This window comes from Sorex fumeus, unplaced genomic scaffold (assembly GCF_029834395.1).
Source record: "Sorex fumeus unplaced genomic scaffold, SorFum_2.1 ptg000226l, whole genome shotgun sequence".
Taxonomy (NCBI): domain Eukaryota; kingdom Metazoa; phylum Chordata; class Mammalia; order Eulipotyphla; family Soricidae; genus Sorex; species Sorex fumeus.
In genome coordinates this window covers 539,374-563,246 of record NW_026606283.1, presented here as the reverse complement: position 1 = coordinate 563,246, position 23,873 = coordinate 539,374, and the positions used below count along the sequence as shown (strand labels likewise).

Below are 23,873 nucleotides of genomic sequence, written 5' to 3'. Positions count from 1 at the left end.
GATTCTGGGAATCGAACTCAGGTTAGCCGCATGCAAAGAAGACGCCCTACCTGCTGTATTATTGCTCCAGCCCCTCTGAAAGACTTTCTTACTGAGATGAATTCAGGTTTTGCATCAGAAGGTTGCTAGGGTCTGAAGGTCACCACAATGGTAGCAGGAAAAGGACGTAGGAATTCAAAGAATCTACTGAGAAAACTGACCAGCAAACAGACCATACTTTACAAGTGCTTGAACTAGTTTGTGGTTCTCATCAGTTCATTTCCTTTCTGTTAGAAAATAGAGGATTTTGTTTAGAAAATAGAATTTTTTTCTTTGCTTTTTGGGTCATACCTGGCGATGCACAGGGGTTCCTTCTGGCTCATGCATTCAGGAATCACTCCTGGTGGTGCTCGGGGGACTAAATGGGATGCTGGGAATTGAACCCGGGTCGGCCACATGCAAGGCAAATGCCCTACCCACTGTGCTATTACTCCAGCTTTGAAAATAGAAGATTTTTCTACTGACCTTGGGTATTAGTCGCATACTATATCTAACCTTTGGACAACCTGGCAGGCTACCGAATGTAACCTGCCCACACGGCAGAGTCTGACAAACTCCCCGTAGCGTACCCAATATGCCAAATACCAGTAACAATGATGGGTCTCATTCTCCTAACCCTAAAAGAGCCTTGAATGTGGCACTTTTTAGAATCTCAGGACTGGGACGAAGGAGACGTTACTGGTGTCTGCTCCAGGCAATCTACGAACAACAGGATGATCGTGATCGTGTATCTCATACCCAAGGGCAGTAGAAACAAAGGTCAGGAGGATTGGTTGACAGTTGAAAGCTGGTTTCAAGGGCTGTGGGAGAAGGCAGTCGGGATAGAGAAGGGACCACTGTGACAACGATAGCTGGAAATGATCACTCTGGATATGAACTGCATGCTGAAAGGAGGTAAAGGGACAAAGATGATTACCTCTCAGTACCTGTATTGCAAATCATAACGCCCAAAAGTAAAGCAAGAGAGAGAAAGAAAGAAGGAAAAGTGCGGGGCTGGAGCAATAGTACAGTAGCTAGGGCGTTTGCCTTGCACATGGCTGACCCGGGTTCGATTCCCAGCATCCCCATATGGTCCCCTAAGCACTGCCAGGAGTAATTACTGAGTGCAAAGCCAGGAGTAACCCCTGTGCATTACCAGGTGTGACCCAAAAAGAGAAAGAAAGAAAGACAGACAGACAGAAAGACAGACAGACAGACAGAAAGAAAGAAAGAAAGGAAGGAAGGAAGGAAGGAAGGAAGGAAGGAAGAAAGGAAGATGCCTGCTATGGAGGTCGCTGATGGTGGTGGGAAAGGTGCACTGGTGGAGGGATGGATGTTGAAACATTGTATGACTGAAACCTAACTATAAACAGCTTTGCAACTATGTATCTTGCAGTGACTCAATTAAAAAAAAAAGATTAGGAAAGAGAGGATTTTCTAAAGCATAAGGAATGGGGAGATAGCTTGTTTCCCTCCAGGTGGAACAGTATTTGAGAATACATCCCGAAGCACTGCATCCCTAAGCTGTAGAAAGTTCTTGTGGGTGGCTCAGGAAACCTTGACTAAAGTATTCCAGCATGCTAGGTGTGAAGTTTCCACTGGGTTAGGTGGTTCTTACGAATACCAGGTTTTCCTTTCAGACAGCAGAAAGCCTTTCTCTCTGTCTGTGTACACCTCACTGGGCTGGAACAGGAAGGGGGCTGACCCTCACCTCTGGCCACATGTGTAGGTTCCTCAGAGTGTCCAGGGGGAGAGGGTGGGCAGAGGAAAGCCTGACTCCACCCCCAGAACATTTAGATATCTCAGGACCAGAGCGATTAGTACAGCAGGTAGGACGCTGCCTTGCATGCAACTAACCTGGGTTCAATCCCCGGTGCCCCACATAGTCCTCTGAGCCTTGTCAGGAGAGACTCCTGCAAGGGCAGGAGTAACCGTTAGGCACCACTGGGTTTGGCCAAAATCAAAATCAAAAACATTCCAAGGGGGGCTGGAGCAATAACACAGTGGGTAGGGCATTTGCCTTGCATGCTGCCGACCCGGGTTCAATTGCCAGCATCCCATATGGTCCCCAGAGCACCGCCATGAGTAATTCCTGAGTGCAAAGCCAGGAATAACCCCTGTGATCACCGGGTGTGACCGAACACCACCACCCCCCCAAAAAATTCCAAGGTCCTATAAACGTCTAGTGTATTTTGAGCAAAGCCAAAAAAAAAAAAAAGTAAAAAACCAGTGTGGGTTAGTGGGAGGGAAGAAGAAAAAGATTAGAATTCTCTCTAGTGGGGCCAGAGTAATTGTACAACAGCAGGTCAGGTACTTGCTATCCACTTGGCCAATCTGGGTTCGATCCTCAGCATCCCATAGGGGATGGAGCCAGGAGTCAGGACTGAGCACCACCAGGTGTGGTCCAAAAACAAAAAAAGGGAAGACAAAAACATTTAGAGATCCAGAAAGATATGGCTTTGCTGGTGGGGTGTATCTGTCTCTGCCTCCCTCTGGTGTTGGCTATCAGTTGCCAGTGACCTTCCGCCCAAGAACCTGAGCCCCCAGCTGGGTTCTTTTTTTTTTCTTTCTTTTTTGGGTCACATCCTGTGATGCTCAGGGGTTCATCCTGGCTCTGCACTCAGGAATTACTCCTGACGGTGCTCGGGGGACCATATGGGATGCTGGGAATTGAACCTGGGTCCGCCGTGTGCAAGGCAAACACCCTCCCCGCTGTCCTATTGCTCCAGCCCCACAGTTGGGTTCTAACTGCAGGAACTGTGTGGAGTTCGGAGAGCAGAGCACTGACAGGCTCCAGGACATGTACAACAGGAGACTTTGTGTCACAGACCAAGGCGCTCAGGAAACCACCAAAGTTCCCAGCAGAAAGTCTGCCTTGGACGGCTGCCGAGAGAACACAGGGTCTCCTCAGCTGGCACCAGGCACCGTGGGCTCTTTCTGTTCCCTTTTCTCGGTCCCTCCCTGTCCCCACCCCAGCCAGGATGACAGCTGGTACCAGGAGAAAGTGAGTACCAGAAGCAGTTCACGACCTTCACGCCCACCACCACAGGATTCCTTTCTAAACATCAAACTAAAGCTAAACTTGGTGGTTTTTATTTTTTTGAAAAGAGGGATTTTCTTTTCAGATTTTATTTCTTTTTCTTTTTTCCTTTTTTCTTTTTGGGTCACACCCAGCGATGCACAGGGGTTACTCCTGGCTCTGAGCTCAGGAATTATCCCTGGCAGTGCTCAGGGGACCATATGGGGTGCTGGGAATCGAACATGGGTCGGCCGTGTACAAGGCAAATGCCCACCTGCTGTGCTATTGCTCTAGCCCCTAAAACAGGGATTTTTAAGACCTATTTGCTAGTTGTGAGTGGAAAAAAAAAGTTAAAATTAAAAAATTATTTTAAAAATTGAATCACTGGGGCTGGAGAGATAGCACAGCGTGTAGGGCGTTTGCCTTACATGCGGCCGACCCGGGTTCGATTCCTAGCATACTATATATGGTCCCTGGAGCACCGCTGGGAGTAACTCCTGAGTGCAGAATGAGGAATAACCCCTGTACATCGCCAGGTGTGACCCAAAAAGCAAAAAAATAGATAAATAAATAAACAAAAAATAAAAATTGAATCACTGTGACACACAAAGTTACAAAATTGTTCATGATTTGGTTTCAGTCATATGTTCCAACACCTGTCCCTTCACCAGGTCACATTTCCCACCACCAATGTCCCCAGTTTCCCTCCCACTTCCTCCACCCCCTGCCTGCCTCTATGACAGTCACTTTCTCTCTCTCTCTCTCTCTCTCAAGAGTTAGACTGCTGAAACGGGCTTAGTGACTTGGGAGCCCGCTCCGGAGTTATTCAGGGAACCAGGTTTGTTGTTCCAAGACCAGATCCCCAGGAGGTGGTACTGTTTGGGCCACACGAAGTGGTATTCTAGGGGTCATGTGGTACCAGGGTCCAACCTCAGGCTGGGTTCCACCTGCACTGTCTCCTCAGCCCTGGTTATCGCTACTGGTGTTAATTAGCATCTTGCAGGCCAAACAAAATGTGACCAAAAAGAGACAGAGACTGAAAGAAAGCAAGGGGGGAAGACGAGAACGAGAAGTAATGGGTGAGCAGACATCAGGGTTTCAGTTATCCCGGTGACATGCGTGAACAGTAGAGACATATATCCAACACACAGACTCAGCAGAACGGAATGAGATTTAAGTGGCAACCACTGAAATGTTGTAATATGCCCATCAAGTTGACAGACAGGGGTGGAGTGCGGGCTAGGGCGGGGGGAATCTGGGGACAGAGGTGGAGGGGAGTTGACACTGGTGTAGGGATTGATGTTGAATTGCTGTAGGCCTAAAAGGCAATTATCAGTAACTTTGTAAATCATGGCAAAAAACGCCTTACCCACTGTTCTATCGCTCCAGCCCCTCAGTAACTTTGTAAATCATGGCTCTTTAAGAAAAAAATGTATTCTTTTTGGGTCACACTGGGCAATGCTCAGGGGTTACTCCTGGCTCTGCACTCAGGAATTACTCCTGGCAGTGCTCGGGGGACAATATGGGATGCCGGGAATCGAACCCGGGCCGACCGCGTGGAAGGAAAATGCCTTACCCACTTTACTATCACTCCAGCCCCTCAGTAACTTTGTAAATCATGGCTCTTTAAGAAAAAAATTTAAAAATTTTAAATTTCTTAAATACAAAAATAGAAATATAAAATACAAAAAAAGTTAAAAAAATCACAAAACCCAGTATGAGGAAAAACTCATATGGGGGTTGACACCGTGGGAAAGTAAAGTTTCCCTTGAAATGGCTTTTGCAATATAAAATCAACTACTGTGGGCCTGCGACAGGGGCACATATGAGGGGTGGTTGGGAAAATGGAGAGAAGGGTGGAAGGAAGGCAACAGTGATGGTGGGATTAGGGTTGGAATATTGAATGCCTGGAACAAATAATCACGAACAACTCTGTAAACCATGGTGTTTATTTATTTATTTTAAATTTAATTTTTTTTTGGCTTTTTGGGTCACACCTGGCGATGCACAGGGGTTGCTCCTGGCTCTGCACTCAGGAATTACTCCCGGCGGTAGCTCAGGGGACCATATGGGATGCTGGGAATCGAACCCGGGTTAGCTGCATGCAAGGCAAATGCCCTACCTACTGTGCTATCACTCCAACCCCTAAATTTAATTTTTAAAAGTTTTTTTTTATTGAATCACTGTGAGATAGACCCTTCCAAAGCTGTTCATGATCAGGTTTCAGTCCTACAGTGCTCCAACACCCGTCCCTCCACCAGGGCACATTTCCCAGCACCAGGGTCCCCAGGTTCCCTCCCATCACCCCCACTCCCTGCCTGCCTCTATGGCAGGCACTTTTTTTTAAAAAAATTATTTATTGAATCATCGTGAGAGCAGTTACAAAACTTTCGGGTGTAAGACTTGGTCATACAACAATGAAACACCTCTCCCGTCAACAACGCCTATTTCCCACCACCAACAACCCCAGTATACCCCCCCTCACCCCACACCTTCCCCCTACCTGTATGGCAGATGATATCCACATTACTCTCTCTCTACTTTGTTTTGTTTTTGTTTTTTCCTATTTTTGGGTCACACCCAGTGACGCTCAGGGGTTACTCCTGGCTCTGCACTCAGGCACTCAGGAATTAACTCGGGGTGGGGCTTGGGGGACCATCTGGGATGCCAGGGATGGAATCCAGGTCGGGCGCGTGCAAGGCAAACGCCCTCCTTGCTGCTCTAACGCTCGTCCCCCCCTCTACTTTGATTACATTCTATATTTCAACATCAACCCCACCATTGTTATTTGAGATTATTCCCCAACTTAGATCTATGGCAGGCACTTCTCTCTCGCTCTCTCTCTCTCTCTCTCTCTCTCTCTCACAACCATGGTATTTAAATAAAATGGGGGGGTGGCGGAAAGAAATAACTTTTTCATGGCATAGCATTATTAAGTGCCTATAAATGATATATATATATTTAAAAAAAAAGAATCACACTGGATTATTTAATAGCAGCCTGTTGACCAAAGTGAGAACTTTCTGCAAGGGTTATGCTTAACACACAGGAAGTGGTGAGGGGAGCTTGAAGCTTGCACTGTTCTTTGGTCTTGAGTCCTTGGCACATACTCAGAATCTCATTCCTGGGGCGAGGATGAATTTGTACTAAACCACCTTGCTGTCTCTTATCGAGGTTCTCTTGTGACTTGTCTCTTATCAAGGTTCTCCCGTGACTCCTCTTATCTTGGTTCGAGGGTAGGGAATAGTTGTGGGGAATAGTTCAGTTCAAGAGAATGATTAGAGGTGTGACATGTTACCACTGGATAGTTTTTCTTTTCCTTGTAGCCAGTTGGCATAGGAATGGATCCTATAATAGAGATATGCTTGTTACATTCCACTTTAGTGAAAGGATGGTAACAACCAGCACAACCATTGGAATTGCTTCCAAAGGCATTAAGATGGAACTGGGGGGCTTTCTGGGGCCTGGAGCGATAGTACAGTGGGTAGGGCGTTTGCCTTGCACGCAGCCAACCTCGGTTCGACTCCCAGCATCCCACGTGGTCCCCCGAGTACCACCAGAAGTAATTCCTGAGTGCAAAGCCAGGAGTAATCCCTGTGCACCGTCGGGTGTAACTCAAAAAGAAAAAAAAACCTCTCTTTTGGCCAAATTTCTGAGTACAGAAAATTATCAGTGTTATCCCTTTTGTCAAAACACTTCTATCTAGTTAGAACATATCAAGACAGAAACGATTTTTTTGGTTTTGTTTTTGGGGACACACCCAGTGATGCTCAGGGATTACACCAGGCTCGGCATTCAGGAATTATTCCTGGTTGTGCAGGGCCCATAGGGGATGCCATGGGTCCAACCCACGTCAGCTGTGTGTAAGGCAAGAACCCTACCAGCTGTATACTACCTCTCCAGCCCCATAAATAGCTTTCTTCTCTAGCAATTTCCTCCTGGTTCTGGGCCACACTTGGAGGTGCTCTGGGAATCGTGGTGTGGGGGATTTAAACTGGGTCTCCCGTATGTGTGCAGTTCATTAAGATAGCACGTGTGCAGTTCATTAAGACAGCTCTCTGGCCCAAGTCAACAGATGGCATGTGCGTTATACAAACATCAACTTTATGAAACACCATGCCTGGCAGTGTGAGTGAGTCAGGCCCAGAGCTAAATAGACTCTTGGGATCTGTTGTAATAAGGGTTAATAAAGAACCTTCTGGGAACAAGCCCCGTAGCTAGGGGAAACGTGAAGCAGTTGTGAGAGTTTTGATATGTCTCATCATCTAGAAACCTTGAAATGAACAAAGGGGAAAAGAAAAAAAGAACTTGGCAGAGAGGGACATTTGGACATTATTTTCAGGGTAAGCTTCTGGGTCCAGGTGAGGAAATGAGTACGCAAGGGTATTAAGGAGGAACAGAGGGAAACAAAGTGTCAAACAACAGCTACCTAAATACAATGTGTTTGAACAAAGTGTCAAACAACAGCTACCTAAATACAATGAATTTTTTTTAGAGTTTAAAAAAAAAAGACTATTATGAAATTGGAAAAAACCCAAAAAACAATAACAACCAAAAACGTGCTGACTAAAATATGGAAAATTTACTGTTCATTTCTGGCTGTAGAGATCCACGGGGAGAGGTATAACATTTGCAGCAAGAAAACTGGGGTTCGGGCACAGCGGGGAGGGCGTTTACCTTGCACGCGGCTGACCCGGGTTCGATTCCCAGCATCCCATAGGGTCCCCTGAGCATCGCCAGGGGATGCTCCCCTAATTCCTGAGTGCAGAGCCAGGAGGAACCCCTGAGCATCGCCAGGTGTGATTCCCCCCCAAAAAGAAAGTTGGTTTCTTTCATGTCTATGCAGTCTGTCTTTCCAAACTGATGACCCAAAGGAAGTACGAGAGAGAAATTCGATTTAGGGGTCCCCCCTGGAATCCAAAGGAAGGAAGAGAGATGAATTCGATTTAGGGGTCCCCTGGGGACCCCCCAAATCTCTCTGAAGTCAGATCTTAGTAAGAAAGTGAGCATGCACCAGAGCTCCCGTTTCGGCGGACCTGCTTACACCTTGGGGGTGCGGTGTCGGGGCTCTCCAACTCCCAGCACCGGGGAGCTCAGGTCTTTGCCCCGCGGGCCCGTAGGGAACGCGCGTGCGCGCCGCCGCCGCCGCCGCCGCCGAGGAAGCGGCGCTCGGGAGCGCGCACGCAGCACCGAGGGGCCCCGACGTGCGCGCTCCCGCGCCGCCTGTTCGCGGCCCCGCCCCCTCCTCGCCTCTTCCTGCCGGGCGGCCGCGTCCCCTCCCCGCTCGCTCCCTCCCTCCGCCCTCCCGGGCTCCGGCGGCCGCCGCCGACGAGCGAACGGGACGGGACGGGCCCGCGGAGGCGCGCGGGGCGCTCGGCGGAGTTACGGGGCTCTGTCGGCGGAGCCGGAGGAGGTGAGCGAGGGCGGCCTGCCTGGGCGGCCGGCGGCCCCCCCCGAGAGACGCGGGCCGGGCCCGGGGAGTGTTGGCTCCCGGGTGGAGCCCCCCGGGGGTCCCGGAGCGGGAGGTGAGGCGGGGGAACGCGGGCGCCTTCGGGTCTGTCCGGGTCGCGCCTCTGGGGGCGGCCGGTCGGCTTCTTACCTGAGGGGACCTGAGGAGACCTGAGGAGACGGGGTGCGGGGGCCCCCCGAGGGTGTTGGCTCCCGGGTGGCGTCCCGGAGTCCCGGGAGGTGAGGAGAGGGGGACGGTCCGGGACGCCTCCGGGTCTGTCAGGGCCGCGCCGGGGGCTGCAGCGCCCCCCGTCAGGTCTCCTCAGCGGAGGAGACCTCGGGGTGCCGGGCCCTCGCCGTGCCCTCCTGACATTGCCGGTTTTGGGGGTGTGGGCGGCGGATGTCCTGGGACCCCCCCCCCCGGGCCCCACGCCGCCGCGCGTCGGGCTTCCTGCGGGACCGTGTCTGTGGTGGCAGTGGCGGTGTCGCCGTCCCGGGGGCGTCGGGGTGGGGGTGGGGGCGGGGCTCCTCGGTGGGGGCCCCCCCGCCGTGGACCGTCAACTTTGACACCGGGCACTGCGCGCGGCGGAGCGAGTGTCGCCATCCCACAAGCCCTCAGCCCCCCAACTCCTCAGCCCCTCAGTTCCCTCAGCTCAACTTCTTCAGCCACTCCTCAGCCCCCCAACTCCTTAGCCCCTCAGTCTCCTCAGCCTCTCGAGTTCTTCACCCCCCAATTCCCTCAGCCCCCAACTCCTCAGACCCCCAACTCCGTCAGCCCCCCAATCCCCTCAACTCCCCAATTCCCTCAGCCCCCAATCTCCTCAGCCCCCCAACTCCTCAGCTCTTTAATCTCCTCAGCCCCCCAACTCCTCAGCCCCTCAGTTCCCTCAGTTCAACTTCTTCAGCCACTCCTCAGCCTCTTGACTTCTTCAGCCCCCCATCCCCTCAGCCCCCCAACTCCTCAGCCCCCCATCCCCTCAGCCCCCAACTCCCTCAGACCCCCAACTCCTTCAGCCCCCCAATCCCCTCAGCTCCCCAATTCCCTCAGCCCCCCAATCTCCTCAGCCCCCCAACTCCTCAGCTCCTTAATTTCCTCAGCCTCTCAACTCCTTCTGCCCCCCAGTTCCCTCAGGCCCCCAACTCCTCAACCCCTCAATTCCCTCAGCCCCTTAACTTCTTCAACCTCCCCATCCCCTCAGCCCAACTTCTTCAGCCCCCCCAATCCCCTCAGCACCTCAACCCCTTCAGCCCCCCAATTCCCTCAGGCCCCCAACTCCTCAGCCCCCCAATCCCCTCAGCCCCTCAACTTCTTCAGCCCCCAATCCCTTCAGCCCCCAACTCCTCAGCCCCCCAATCCCCTCAGCCCCTAACTTCTCAGCCCCTCAATCCCCTCAGTCCCTCAATTTCTCCAGCCCCATCCCCTCAGTCCCCCAATTTTATTCAGCCCCCAATCCCCTCAGCACCTCAATCCCTTCAGCCCCCAACTCCTCAGCCCTTTAATCCTCTCAGCCCCCCAATCCCGGAGTCCACGTTTCCGAGCCAGGAGCCTCCAGCTCGGGGCGGGGTGCTGATGCCGCACACCCGCCTTGAGGCATCTGAGGAACTGTGCGTTTGGAGTTGGTGGTCACCAATGCGTTTCCTGCCCGGGAGGGAAACGTCAAACCCGGCCGCAGCGCCCGCTCCCTAGCTCCCTTGCTCGCTTGAAGTTTTGCTGGCCCGGCACAGGGTGTCAGCGCAGCCCGACTGCAAACTGTTTTGCAGGCCTGTTACTTCGGGCGACCCGCAAGGTTTCCGGGAGTTTTGGGATCGACGCTTCTCTCTGATGCACGGGGTCGGGTTCTAGCGCTGGAGGGTGCAATTCCCAGCGAGCCCTCCTGGGTGTTTTTTCTTTTTTTCTCCTCCTCAGCGGGGTGCTTTGCGTTTGGCTTCTGTGACGCCCCCCTGCTGCAGCCGAACTCAGTTGTTTCCGAGGTCAGGAGACTTGGAGCTTGCTTGGGTGCAAACTGGAAGGGGATGCGTCTCCGTCTCCTTGGGAAAGTGGCCTGGGTGTGATTCGTGATGACAATAGCATCCCTGCAACGCCAACGCCGCCCCCACGGGGAGATTGCAAAGGAGGAAGAAGCCGGTCTGCTTTGGGCAGGAAAGAAAATCGGATTAAATGTTGAGTTGCTTGAGGAGTGAAGACTTGGACCGTTGTCCGTATCAGCTAGTTCAAGATGTGTTCTGAGGCGGCTGATGGAGAATTGTGGGGAGAAGTGGCTGTAGTGGGAACGTGCTTATCACAAGTGAACGAATTGTATTGCATTGTATTCTAGAAAGTTGGGAATGTTGTGCTCTAGGAAGTCCAGTGCTTTTGAGCATGTAGTAAATGCACTGACCAACATAAAAAGGGCTGACTGAAGTCTTTCTTCTTCTTCTTTTTTTTAAATCCCTGAGTTATAGTTGATAGGAATATTTATACATTGTAGATGTGGTATTTTTTAAAATTTTTTTTAATTTTATTTTTAAAAAAATTTACATTTTTTATGGAAGCACTGTGAGACAGACCCTAACAAAACTATTCATGATTAGGTTTAAGTCATTCAATATTCCAACACCCATCTCCCCATCAGTATACATTTCCCAGCACCAATGTCCCCAGGTCCCCTTCCACCCTCTGCCTGCCTCTATGGCAGGTGTTTTCCTTCTCTCCGTCTCTGTCCCTGCTCCTGTTCTCACTGCCCTCCTCCTTTTGGGCATTGTGGTTTGCAATGTGAATACTGAAATATTATTAAAAATATCACTTTGCCTACTTTTAACACTAAGTTCTTGTCCAGCGTGATCATTCCCAGCTGCTATTATCATCATACTGGTCTCTTCTCTGTCTTACCTACCCTCCACCCCACACACTCTTGTGGTTGATTCCAACCATTGACCAGTCTTCCTAACCCCTGTTTTCCCTGGTCATGGATACTAGTCTCATACTATATATATATTTTTATATACCGCAAATGAATGCAGTGAAATTTTGTTCCTTAATAATAGTTTTGTGACTCACATCTTTTGCTCTGGTAGCTATTATTTTTTAATTTAATTTAAAAACAACTTGGAACTTATGAAAACTTATGAAACCTGTTTTCATGTTTATCAGCTCATTATTTCTAAATGACTTCTAAAAATTTTTGTACTTAAAACCTTTTTGCTTTGTTGTAATGCACATTTGGCTTTGTTCAGTTAACTGTATATTTATTCAAATTTAGATGATTCAGAATGAAAACTTTCAAGTCCTTTTATCCTTTCTTTTGGTTTGTAGTAAAGAATTCTGGGGCCAGGGTGATAGAACAGCAGATAGGGCGTTTGCTTTGCATGAAGCTGACCCAGGTTTGATCCCTGGTATCCCATATGGTTCTTCTGAGCCCTCCAGGACTGATTATGATCTCTGAGCACCGAACCAGGAGGAAGCCCTGAGCTCTGTCACTCCCAAAACAAAAGACTTTTGATAAATACATAGAAGATAGGCTGGAGCGATAGTACAGTGGGTAAGGCGTTTGCTTTGCAAGTGGCCAATATGGCGAACCCCAGTTCTATTCCTCCGCCCCTCTCGGAGAGCCTGGCAAGCTACCGAGAGTATCTCGCCCGCACAGCAAAGCCTGGCAAGCTACCCGTGAAGTATTCAATATGCCAAACACAGTAACAAGTCTCACGATGGAGATGTTACTGGGCCCGCTCGAGCAAATCGATGAATAACGGGAGGACCGTGACCGCGACATAGAAGATAGGCTTCTTGTAGATTGATTATGAAGCGAGGGTAACTAGGTGGTAAAAATTTCTTATATGAAGGTTGTAGAATTGCACTCTTGGTACCAATGTCTTTTTTTTGGGTTACGCTTGTCTGTGCTCAGGCTTATTTCTGGCTCTGTGCTCAGGGACCACTCCTGGCAGGTTCATGGGACTGTATGTGGTCCTGGTGATTGAACCTAGATCAGCAGCATGCAAGGCAAGTACCCTACCCACTGTACTATGTATTTGGCCCCTACCAGTGTCTTGAAGTGGTGCAGGGATGGGAGTTTGAAAGATGAAACAGAACTGTAACCTATGGCATATCTGGTTACCTGTGAGTATGTATATCTTATATTATAAAAAAAAGTCAGCTCCTCGGGCTATTTTAACTTCTGATACTATGCAGACTACTAAGACATTTGTTAATTTAGGAGCATTTGCGCCACAGCACAGACATAGAAAATAATTGTTAACTTTAAACCTGTTTTTAATGGTAAAACAGCCAATTTCAATTTTTTTTAAGAACTATGATTTAGAGAGAATATTGGTCATTGAGTTTTAGGCATATGATATTTCAACACCAGTTCTACCACGAATGTCAACTTCCCTCCACCAGTGTTGTCATGTTTTTTCCCCACCCCAATTCCCACCCTGTCAACAGGCACATTACAAAGTTTCAGTGGTTGCAGCTGAGATCTCCTGTTTTCAGTCTTGTTGAGTCTGTAGAACAGCTACTTTTTAAGAAGAGGGCGTTGCATTTTTTTTTGTGGTATGTGGGTGATCAAACCCAGGATCTCAGGCATGAAAAGCAAGCGCTGTACTGCTGAGTTACATTTGTAGCCCTGAAGAGTTTTTATAGTGAGCTTGGAGAAAGATTGCTTGTTTTTTTTATCCCTAATTTTTTTCCAGTTTCCCTCTTGCACTTTATATAGGCACTATGGTTTACAAAGTTCATGATGATTTGTTATAGGCATTTAATATTCCAACGCCAATCCCACCATCATTATACCTTCCCTCCTCCATGTCTCCAATTTTCCCAACCACCACTTAAGATACATTGCATGTTGACGCATGTCTTTTTAGAGTGAGACATGATTTTCATGTTATGGTCAGTAAGTTGAAATTGGGTATAAGTGCACGAACATTATCAATCCTAAATAAGGGAGACTTGATGGAATTAAGCAGAACTTGTACCTCCACATTCTCCTTTCATAGTTTATATTTCATATTGAACTCATTCAACAAATAGAATGCCAGAATTGTTTGAGTATAGCAAGCTCATGCTTATGGTTTCTTTTTGTCCTCTTTTGGTATCTTTTTGGTGTAAGTCCGGGGGATTTTTTTCTGGGAAACTTCTAGGTGCACATACAGTTGATTTGGAGAAGTTAGATTTCAGCTAGGATGATTTGTGTGTTTGATACTGAGTCTGTTTTCTAAATAGCTTTAAAAATAGAAAATGCAGTGCTTTATTAACACTCAGGAAAAATCTGGTTCGACTATGTTGTTGTGATAGACAGTGTAGCCAAAAATATATTAAAGACATTGCCCCTCCTTTTACTCAGTTTAGGTTGAAATAAGAAAAAAGAAAAATTTTCAATAAAGACTGATTTCTCCTCTCTGCCCCGCCCCATAACCTCAAATCTAATAAATATTCTCTGCTAGTTTTTTCTTTTACTAGTCCTAAATTCTACAAGTTCTGTATATTTCTGGTCTAGGACAGGAACTTAATTCTAGTAAGAAATTCACAGTTATAGATGCTTCATTAAGACATGCAGGCTGAGGGACCCAGGGAAAGTTCAGTAGGCTGAGTATATGCTTTGCATGCAGGAGGTCTGAGTTCATTCCCTGGCACCACGTGGTCCCCCTGAGCATTATCTGAGACTAACCCCTGAGCACCTGGGTGTGACCAAACACCCAGTCCTGCAAAACCAAACCATAAAAAATGTGGGCTTTGGGCCTGAACTGATAGTACAAGAGTTCAGGTGCTTCTCTTGCATGCAGCCAACCTGGGTTTGATCCCTGGCACACCATATGGTCACCTGAACCCACCAGGAGTGATTCCTGAGTGTAGATCCAGGAGTAACTCTTGAGCATTGCCCAAACAAAAACAATGAAAAAGTGAACGTATACTAGAGAATTGAGTGGGAAGCATCAGGGATGGCCTTTTTTAAAAAAATTGAATTTATATTGCATTATAACGGAAATTTTGGCTATGCATCATCAATCAATGCATACAACGTTAAGTAGTATATATACATTTTCATGCTTTGTGACATCATATTTCTCTGTACCCAGGTTCTCTGGAGTAGGGAGTAGGGCACAAATAATCATTTACTTACTTGGATTGAAATTTTTAAATTTTTACTTAAAAAGTTTCAATTGAGTCAGCTGTGAGATATATGTTACAATGTTGACAATGTTGTTCCTGATTGAGTTTTAGTTATACATTGTTGCAAAAAAGGATAGGATTTTTTTTTTCTATCATGGGTTTTCCCCCCCACTTCCACTAGCCCTTTGGTTACTTAGCCCTTAGTAAGAATGCACCACAAATGTGTGGTTGAATGAATGCTAAGGACTTTAGTCCCCCAAATTCCACTCCCTGTAATTTATTTTCTGGTTATTTCAAAGACATCTCTCCCCTCACTTTTGAAGAAGAGTGGATATTTTAGACTGTTTAGAGGTACAAAGGTCGTATATGTGATCAAGAGTATGATTTATTGGATTGTGTGGTTTGTATGAAAGAATTAAAATTGTTTAGCTGAGCATTGTTAAATGGTTTTGACAGTGACTTAAAATAGGTAAAGGTAAAGGTAAAGGTAAAGGCCCTCCCGTTGTTCATTGATTTGCTCGAGCGGGCCCAGTAACATCTCCATTGGAGATTTTGTTGTTACTGTGTTTGGCATATCGAATACATCACAGGTGGCTTGCCAGGCTCTGCCTTGCGGGCGAGATACTCTCGGCAGCTTGCCGGGCTCTCCGAGAGGGGCGGAGGAATAGAACTCGGGTCGGCCATGTTGGCTGCATGCAAGGCAAATGCTCTACCGCTGTGCTATCGCTCTAGCCAGACTTAAAATAAGAAATACATTTTTTTGGAGGTGGTGGCCCTTTACAAGCAGTGCTCAGGGGATCCAGCAATTCTAAGCCAATAGTGCAAGGATTGAGGATGTGGTGCTACTCGGATCCTGTGACCAGGAATTACCTGGGCCACTCCAGCCTTTGCTTTGTGGCCCCATGGCTAAACCCTGTGACTCTTTGGGGACCAGGTGGTGCCAGGGATTGAACTGGTGTTGGCCATGTGCAAAGCATGCAATTTAAACATCTGGACTATTCCTCCGAAGAAATACACTTTACACATACACTAAATTGATAGAAGAGTTTAACAAAACAATACTTAATTTTTTTCAGGACCTTATAGCTGGCTTATATTATTTATTTATTTATTTGTCTCTCGGAGCAAGTTCGCTTGTGTCTTCCCAACTAGATCTGTGATAATCATGTTGGCAGTTTAAAGTTAGCCATGGTAGGAATATTTACAGGAAAATCCGCAAATGGTACGATTCAGGGCTGCGGCATTTTCATGCATTTGCTAAACATTTATAGCACACCCCTGCCTATTACATGCTTTAATAATTTCTATTTTATGTCATTAAAAAAATAAGTGCAGAGTACTAATTTTATAACTAGCTAGTGGATAACAGCATATAGTTAATACAAACTGGTTTAGTTCAGGGGCTTCCTAAACTACTTCCACTCATGACATCTTTTTGCCCAAGAAATTCCTGTAAGAAGGTATGTAAGGTAGATAAAGATACATTTATGCTTTATCGGCGATATTTTACTTCAAAGCAATTTTAATAAAAGTTAGGAAACCCATATGGGATTGTGGCCTGCAGTTTAAGAAACTAGGATTTAGTTCAGTCTTTGCAGATGAGAATAAGGAAAAATCTTATTTTAATAAGGAAGTTCAAGATCTTATAGCTAGTTGTTAACAAAACCAAGTGCCAGTCTGGAGTTTTTAGAGGATTTTTATTTTCTCCTAACCCAAACCATTCATGTATTTTAGTTAAACAGCTCATTAGTGCAAAATGTATTGTATTAAAGCAGTTTGAATAGAGATTACTGTGGCTGGAATCTATATCCTCACGCCTTTAGGTTTCTGTGGGGGATTAAATATGGAAACAAAGATAATGTAAGGCTGAAAGCATTGTGTGGTAAAGAGATAAAGATAAGGCAGTTTTGTGAGGGGAGAGATTACTTTTAGTTGTAAGGGTAGAGGAGATGACGTTTAAACCAGGCTTTGAAGACTGGGTAGGATTTGGACTTGTGGAAATAGGACAGAGCTTGGAGAGAAAGGTCTTTCTGGGCCAGGGGCCAGAACCATCAAAGGTAGGGGAAGAAATTCAGTCACCAGATGGTGAAAAGCCTCAAATATGTTTTCCTTTTTTTTCTTTTTTAGTTTGTCTTTAATTTTTGTCTTTGGAGCCATGTAGAACTTTTTTTTTTTTTAACATTAAATAAGCTTTAAAAGTTGTGCTCCTCACTGTTATGACCCAGGGAGCATTTCTTAGTAGCCTCTGAGTAAAAGCTAAAGGGAAAAATTATTAGTGTTAGGGAAAAGCCCTAGAACTGACTGGTCCTAAAACCATTGGAAAGGGGAAATATTTTCTTTGTAAGGTGATGCCATCATCTTTTAGTTTCACCAAAAAGAATTAAATTGGCAGTAGTAGAAGAGAAAGCGGCTTTGAACATCTTCTCAAAACACCTTCTGAAATATGATTTCTGAATGGTGATGGATCTTTATTTTTGGAGGCAGGATAGAAAGACAGAAAAGCAGTATGCATTGTCCGTTGCCAACTAACTAGCTTTCCAAAGACAGGGCATTTCATACCACAGCTAGTTATGAGGAACTGATAGATGCTTTGCTCAAAGAAGCTCCTTGGATTTTGGCATTTTCTTTGGTTACCTATGTGATGGTTTGAAGTCCTGGACATTTGCATTTGGCCTTATTGTATAGGGAAACTCTGTGTGTGTGTGTGTGTGTGTGTGTGTGTGTGTGTGTGTGAGAGAGAGAGAGAGAGAGAGAGAGAGAGAGAGAGAGAGAGGGGATAAATAGCAGTAAATTGTATTCGTTAATCAAGATAAAGCACTGATGGTAATTTTCAAGATTTGTTGTCAGGTTCACACTGCTTCTAGTTCAATGATATAAAATTAGTTTGAAGAAGCTTTACTTAGAGAACCCATCAGTTTTATTAAGGTGAAAGTCCTTTTAGACTGTTGTCTAGGAAACAACACAAACAGAGAATGTTTAATAGCTCATTACTGAAGTGTGGGGAATATTTTGGTATTCTTGGTAATGAAGTTGCTATAGTAAATAGCTGTTTGGTACAAAGTTTGGCTTCTTCTTTGTGGCTGACCCAAGAATTTTTGGAATAAGGCTTGGTGCCAATGTAAATGAATTGTCTTTACTACAATGTTCCTCATTTAATAAATTTTGTGATATTGAGCTACATTGTTCTGACATTTCAGAAGTTTTTAGCAGTTTCAGATGAACTGCTCCACAAGACATGACTCCCAAAATAACATAAAAGTTCAGAAGTAGCCAGTCTCAGATCCCTCCCTCATCTCCAGTTGGATGGAGTAGCTAATGTTGATACAGGTTTTTATTCCTGATTCATGCCAGGCTTCCCAAATTGAGCTTATTAGAGTCTTTCCAAATTTTCTACCATCACTTTCATTTTATTTGGGGGCCATCCTTGCCGATGCTCAGGGCTTACTTCTGGTTCTCTGCTCCGGGGTCACTCCTGAGGATCCTTGGGGACCATGTGGGATGATGCCAGGAGTCGATCCCAGGTCGGCTATGTACAGGGCAAACACTTTAACTGCTGTACTCTCTCCCGCCCTTTAATCATCATTTAAAAATGGTACAGAGTGATGTTGCTTTCTGTAACCTAAACTATGCAATCATTTAAAGAAAGATACATATGCCCACATAGATGTATGTCTGCACACTTGTGTATGCATGCTCATAGAAACACACACAACTAGTATTGGAATTTGTGATAAAATATAGTCTATAGAAGAAATGAAAAAAAATAGTCTGGTTCTTTGAAGTCTTGTGAAATGTTCGCAAACATGAAAGTAATGTAAACTGAAATGGGTTTTCTATATGCCTTATTTACAGGAAATGGACTCATTTTAAAAGGCAGCTGGGCTGGAGAATATTGTTTTGTAAGTTTTGATACCCATCCCCAGTACCACAGTCACTCTCAGGAGTGATTACTGAACACAGAGCTAGAAATAAACCCTGAGCATTCCCGGGTGTGACCCCAAAGTGAAAACAAGCAAGTGAATGCAACTGCAGAATTCATTTAATATCACTCAAAATTTTCTCAGTCTCCAACTCCATACACACACATGTATTTTCTCTTTTCATTATCAGAAGTAAGCAAAATTCAGACTTTAAAGTCACATTTCCACTACAGGGTGTGAAAAAAATTATTTCTTCAAGTAAATAATTAAATTTTTTTGTTTGTTTTTTGGCTGCTCCTGGCTCTGTCTATGCTTGGGTGTCACTACCTCTGGTACTGGGGTGGGGGCATGAGTGCTGGAGATGAAGCTCGGGTGTCCTGCATGCAAAGCTGTGTTTAGAGCTTTGAGCTATCAGAAAACTATGTAACACTAGTTTTTGATAGGTATCACTGTCATCCCGTTGTTCGTCGATTTACTCGAGCAGGCGCCAGTAACATCTCTACTCGTCCCAGCCCGTAGATTTTAGCAGCCTCTCCTTACTCGTCTTTAACAATGATTGGAGTCTCTTTCAGGGTCAAGGGAATGAGACCTGTTACAGTTACTGGTTTTGGCATATCTAATACGCCACAGGGAGCTTGCCAGGCTCTGCCTGTGTGGGCGGGATACTCTTAGTAGCTTGCCAGGCCCTCCTAAAGGCACATATATATATTTATATAAAATATATCTGTAATATATATACTTATATAAGTACATATATATTTCTCTATGATTTGTTGCCTCCTGTCTGAACTCCATCAAACATGGGTGGTAATTATGAAAAAATGGGTAGGAAGTGTCTTATGATGTATTGTGTCCAGAAAGCGGCCTGAAGTGTGGTGGCAGTTGGGTAGTGGAGGTTGGCTGCCGGGGCTGGGTCCCTTGGGGCAGGGTGGGCTCTTGCCCCCCCTCGCCCCCTGCCCCCTGGGGCGCCCCGAGTGAAAACAGTCTGGCACGGAGTCAGACTGTTTGATAGGTAATAAGGATTATTCTGTACTTCATGGTATTCCTTATTTTGAGACCTTCTGCTGAAAGTATTTCATAAACGTGGATGGTTGTTACTGGTTGTAGGCATTTCCTTGAATAATTTCTTAGGTATTTCCTTGAATAATAAGTTTTTTAAAAAATATTTTTTTGGGGCCATACTAAAATGCTCAGGGATTGCTCTTAGCTCTGTACTCCAGGCATTGCTTGGGGAATCCTATGAGGTACTGGGGATTGAACCCAGGCTGACTGTGTGCAAAGCAAGTACCTTACTCACTGTACTACCTCTCCAGCCCCTGTAGTAAGTTTATTTCTAAACAATTTTCTTCCTCCTTCTCCCCACTGTCGTAAGTTAACTTTGTTGTAACATTTTGAATATATTATACTACTTTACTAAAAATTTGACTCTTGAAAGGAACTTGTAATAATACTGGCAGGCAATATGGTTTTTAGATTGTTTTACAGTGATTTTGTTATTTTAGTGATTTGCCATTAGATCACATTCATTTATTTTATTTCCACAATTTTTTGGGCAGTTCTTGGGTCATACCCAGTGGTGCTCAGGGGTTATTCCTGGCTCTGTGTGTAGTGATGATCCCTGTTGGTGCTTGGGGAGTCATGACTGATACCAGGGATTCAAAATCGATTTGGCATAAAATTATTTTATGTACTATACCTGATTAAAAAATCTTTTATTTTTTTGTTTCTGGCATACACTTGGTGATGCTCAGGACTTACTCATGACTTTGCACTCAGTAATCACTCCTGGTGGTGTGTGTGGGACCATACGGGATGCCAGGGATTGGACGCAGGTCTTCTGCATGCAAGAAGGCAAACATCCTACCTTACCCACTGTACTATTGCTTCAGAACCCCCATATCTTTTATTTTTAACACTATAAATCACTTTTTCTTTTTCACCTTATGGTTACACTCAGTAATGTTCAGGGACTACTTCCTGCTCAGTGCTCATTGGGGTACCAGTGTCATGCCTGGGATTGAACCATTCCTCCAGCAGGTAGAACATGTGCTCTGCTGAGTCAGCCACTTTTTATCCCTGCATAACTTTGTTCTGTAAGTCAAATATATACACTACTGACATCCCAGTAGGAGCACAGCAAATTCGATGGGAAAGTAACATTGAAGTCAAGGAAGCTCAATAAACAAAAACAGTAACACAGAAGGCTCAACTAACAACAAACAGCTTAGTAAATAATGTAAGAACTTAATGACCCCAATATGAGATAGAACAATTTTCACAAATTTTATTTTACTGTATTTTTGTAATATTTTTAAATGATTTCATTAAGCATTTAGTTGTAACAAGCAATAAAACATAAATTTATGTCTACCTAGGGCGTTAGGTGGTGGGGGACATGGTGGGGACATGGTGGGGTAGGTTAGGAGGGGACATGGTAGAGGGACTATCACTCCAATGGTGGGATTGATGTTGAAACACTGAATGCTTGTAATAGCTGTGTTCTGAGCAGCTTAGTACACACATTTCGGATATATGCAGAGACTCTTCCGGCAAATTTACACACACACATAACACGATTCTTAGGTTGTTAGATCAGTGAAGATTTAAATTATTCTGATAATAGATTGAGGTAGAGAGATTTCCTGGCACTCTCTTTATTTCCATTTTAACATACTGTACTTCTTAAATAAGAAAGAGATTTGCAATTTTATCCTGTCCTTTTTAAATCACTGTCTTATATTTGCCCTGATGTTGGTGTCCTGTTTGGGGTAATTCACTATCAAGTTGGTCCTGACTTGTCGTTCAATTTAATATTTTTTCCCCTACTCATTCTTATCAATATTATGGAATCCAATATTAAAAATTCTGGTAAACTTAATGGGAAATTGTATTATTCAGAGCCCAGGGCCACCCATTTGCCAATACTAGTGAATCTATATACTTGTTTTTGAGCCACACCCAGTGATGCTCAGGAGTTATTCCCGACTTTGCACTCAAGGATCACTCCTGGTGGACTTGGGGGTCTCTGTGGGGTGCTGGGGATTGAACCTGCATTGGTTGTATGCAAAGCAAATGCCTTATACTTGTACTATCATTCCAGTCCCCTTAGTCTATAAACTTTTTTTAATAAGTGAGTTATGCAGGTATCTTTTAAGGTTTTCTTTTTCTGACATGCATTTTATATTTCTCATCAGCAATGCCAAATAGTTTTGATAAAACTGGTTTCTCCTGTTGCATTTGATTTCACAAACAATGAAATAACAGTTCACTATTTGAAGATACCAGATATGGTTTTAAGAGTCATCTAACAGAGAAACCAGTTTGGTAGATGAATAATATGATGCTTCCTTGTCAAATTATTCAGAATGTTTCATTTCTAAATTTGTTATGTTTAATTTTCTTCCTGTCTGTGATGCCCATAAGTCTCAGACTTTATGGACTAAAGACTAAGCACAGCACTTTTTCTGTTTTGGGGCTTCCAGCTTTGTGCTCAGAGGTTGCTCCTGGCAGTGCTTGGGGGACAGGACAGTGGTTTGGGCCGACCCAAGCCACCTGCACGCAAAGCGTGTGCACTAGCCTTTTGAACTTTACCTCTCTGGCCCAGCACTACTTTTGCTGTATAGTCTTGGCAAAAAATTATTTGCCTTATGTAAGAGATCAGAATTGGGGTTCTTGACCATTTGGGTATTTTTAGAGTGTGGACCAGGTGTCTTTCTGTTCTAGCCGGTTTGTGGTCTCAGCATCTGTCTGATCTGAAAACCTGCTCTGAGAATGTGCTCTGCTGGAGATCTCTCATGTGTGCTTGCAGAGTATCCTGTTTTCTTCCCAAGTTGCTTTGTAACTTTGTTTCTGCTTTGAATTTCTGTTTTTCAAGAGGGAAAGTTGTGTTGGTTAATTGAAATTGGTCAATTGAAACTGAAATTGAATTACCCTAGGATTGAATCTTGGCTCTGTGTTGCCTTAAGGAAATTATTGTAAATTCTGGTGTTACTGGTGATGGATCTTATGTATATGTATAGTAAGTTTTATAAGTATAGAATTTTCTGTAGTGGGGCTGGAGCAATAGCACAGCAGGTAGGGCGTTTGCCTTGCATGCGGCCGATCAGGGTTCGATTCCCAGCTTAGGGTCCCCCGAGTACTGCCAGGAATAATTCCTGAGTGAAGAGCCAGGAGTAACCCCTGTGCATTGCCAGGTGTGACCCAAAAAGAAAAAAAAAAGAATTTTCTGTAGCTTCAATAGGCTAATGAATGTGTAGAAGGCCTGGCTCAGTTTCTTAACACAGTTCTTTCTAAATATAAATACTTTGTACTTGGGCCACTACAAGCAGTGCTAAGGGTGCTAAGGGTTTTAGTCCTGATTTTGTGCTCAGAATTCACTCCTGGTGATGCTCAGGGGATCTTATGTAGTGTCAGGGATCCAGCCTGGGTTGGCTTTGTGCAAAGCCTTAACTTCTCAGGTCTATCTGGTACTATCTCTCTGGCCCTGAAATAATATTTTTAAGTGAATGTACAGGGGCTGGAGGGATAGCACAGCGGGGAGGGCGTTTGCCTTGCACGCGGCCGACCCAGGTTTGATCCCCGGCATCCCGTAGGGTCCCCCAAGAACCGCCAGGAGTGATTTCTGAGTGCAGAGCCAGGAGTAACCCCTGAGCATTACTGGGTGTGACCCAAAAAGCAAAAAAAAAAAAAGGTGAATGTACAAATTATTAGAGTTCTGTTGGATCTATCATTAATATTATTATGAAAATCTTTAAAAATTGGTACTATATAAATCTTTATATTTTACAGTATATAAAAATGCTGGCAAATCTTGAATTAGATGACCAGCCTGAAAATCTTAAAACCCCCCCTCTCAAGCTTATAATTGTTATGTGACTTCAGAGAACATTTAAAGATTGTAGTTTCTTTTTCATCACTTAGGACTTTCAGATTCTGTTCACTTATATTGGTGACTGTGCCTCTAACTGCCATCATATTGTCCTTTTAATTATAGAACTGTTAATTGATTTATTTCTTAATGAGAGGGAGGAAGGAACTCCGCATCTGATGGATGTACCTTAGAGGGCAAGTACTTTTAGTTCTGGGCTCATACATCTGTAAAATAATACAGATAATACCTCACAGATGAGAGTTTGGAAGTAAAATAAGTTCTGGTATATAAAAGGTGCTCCCCACCTGGTGCATTCTCAAAATATTTGCTCCATTATCACCCCCATTATCAAGAATCCTCTTTGGAGGATACACTGGATTAGGCTAGGGCCTATCTAATTTCTGTATTTTGGTCATCTCTTTAAAGGCTCCACCTTCAAATAGTCTGGCTTCTGTTTTGGGGTTACTTCTGGATCTTTTCAGGAGTCACTTGTGGTCAAACTGGGATTGG

At 45.0% G+C, this 23,873-nt stretch overlaps 1 protein-coding gene across 2 annotated transcripts in view; it reads left to right on the top strand.

Moving 5' to 3' along the window:
* The first annotated feature begins 8,277 nt into the window (after positions 1-8,277).
* RABGAP1L (RAB GTPase activating protein 1 like) overlaps positions 8,278-23,873 on the top strand; it is a 393,084-nt gene continuing 377,488 nt past the window's right edge. Inside the window, exon 1 of one of the 2 annotated variants that reach the window (XM_056108613.1) lies at positions 8,278-8,450. The gene's annotated coding sequence lies outside the window, so the exon portion shown is untranslated. The remainder of the gene's footprint in view (positions 8,451-23,873) is intronic. The other variant, XM_056108612.1, reaches the window with a different exon arrangement.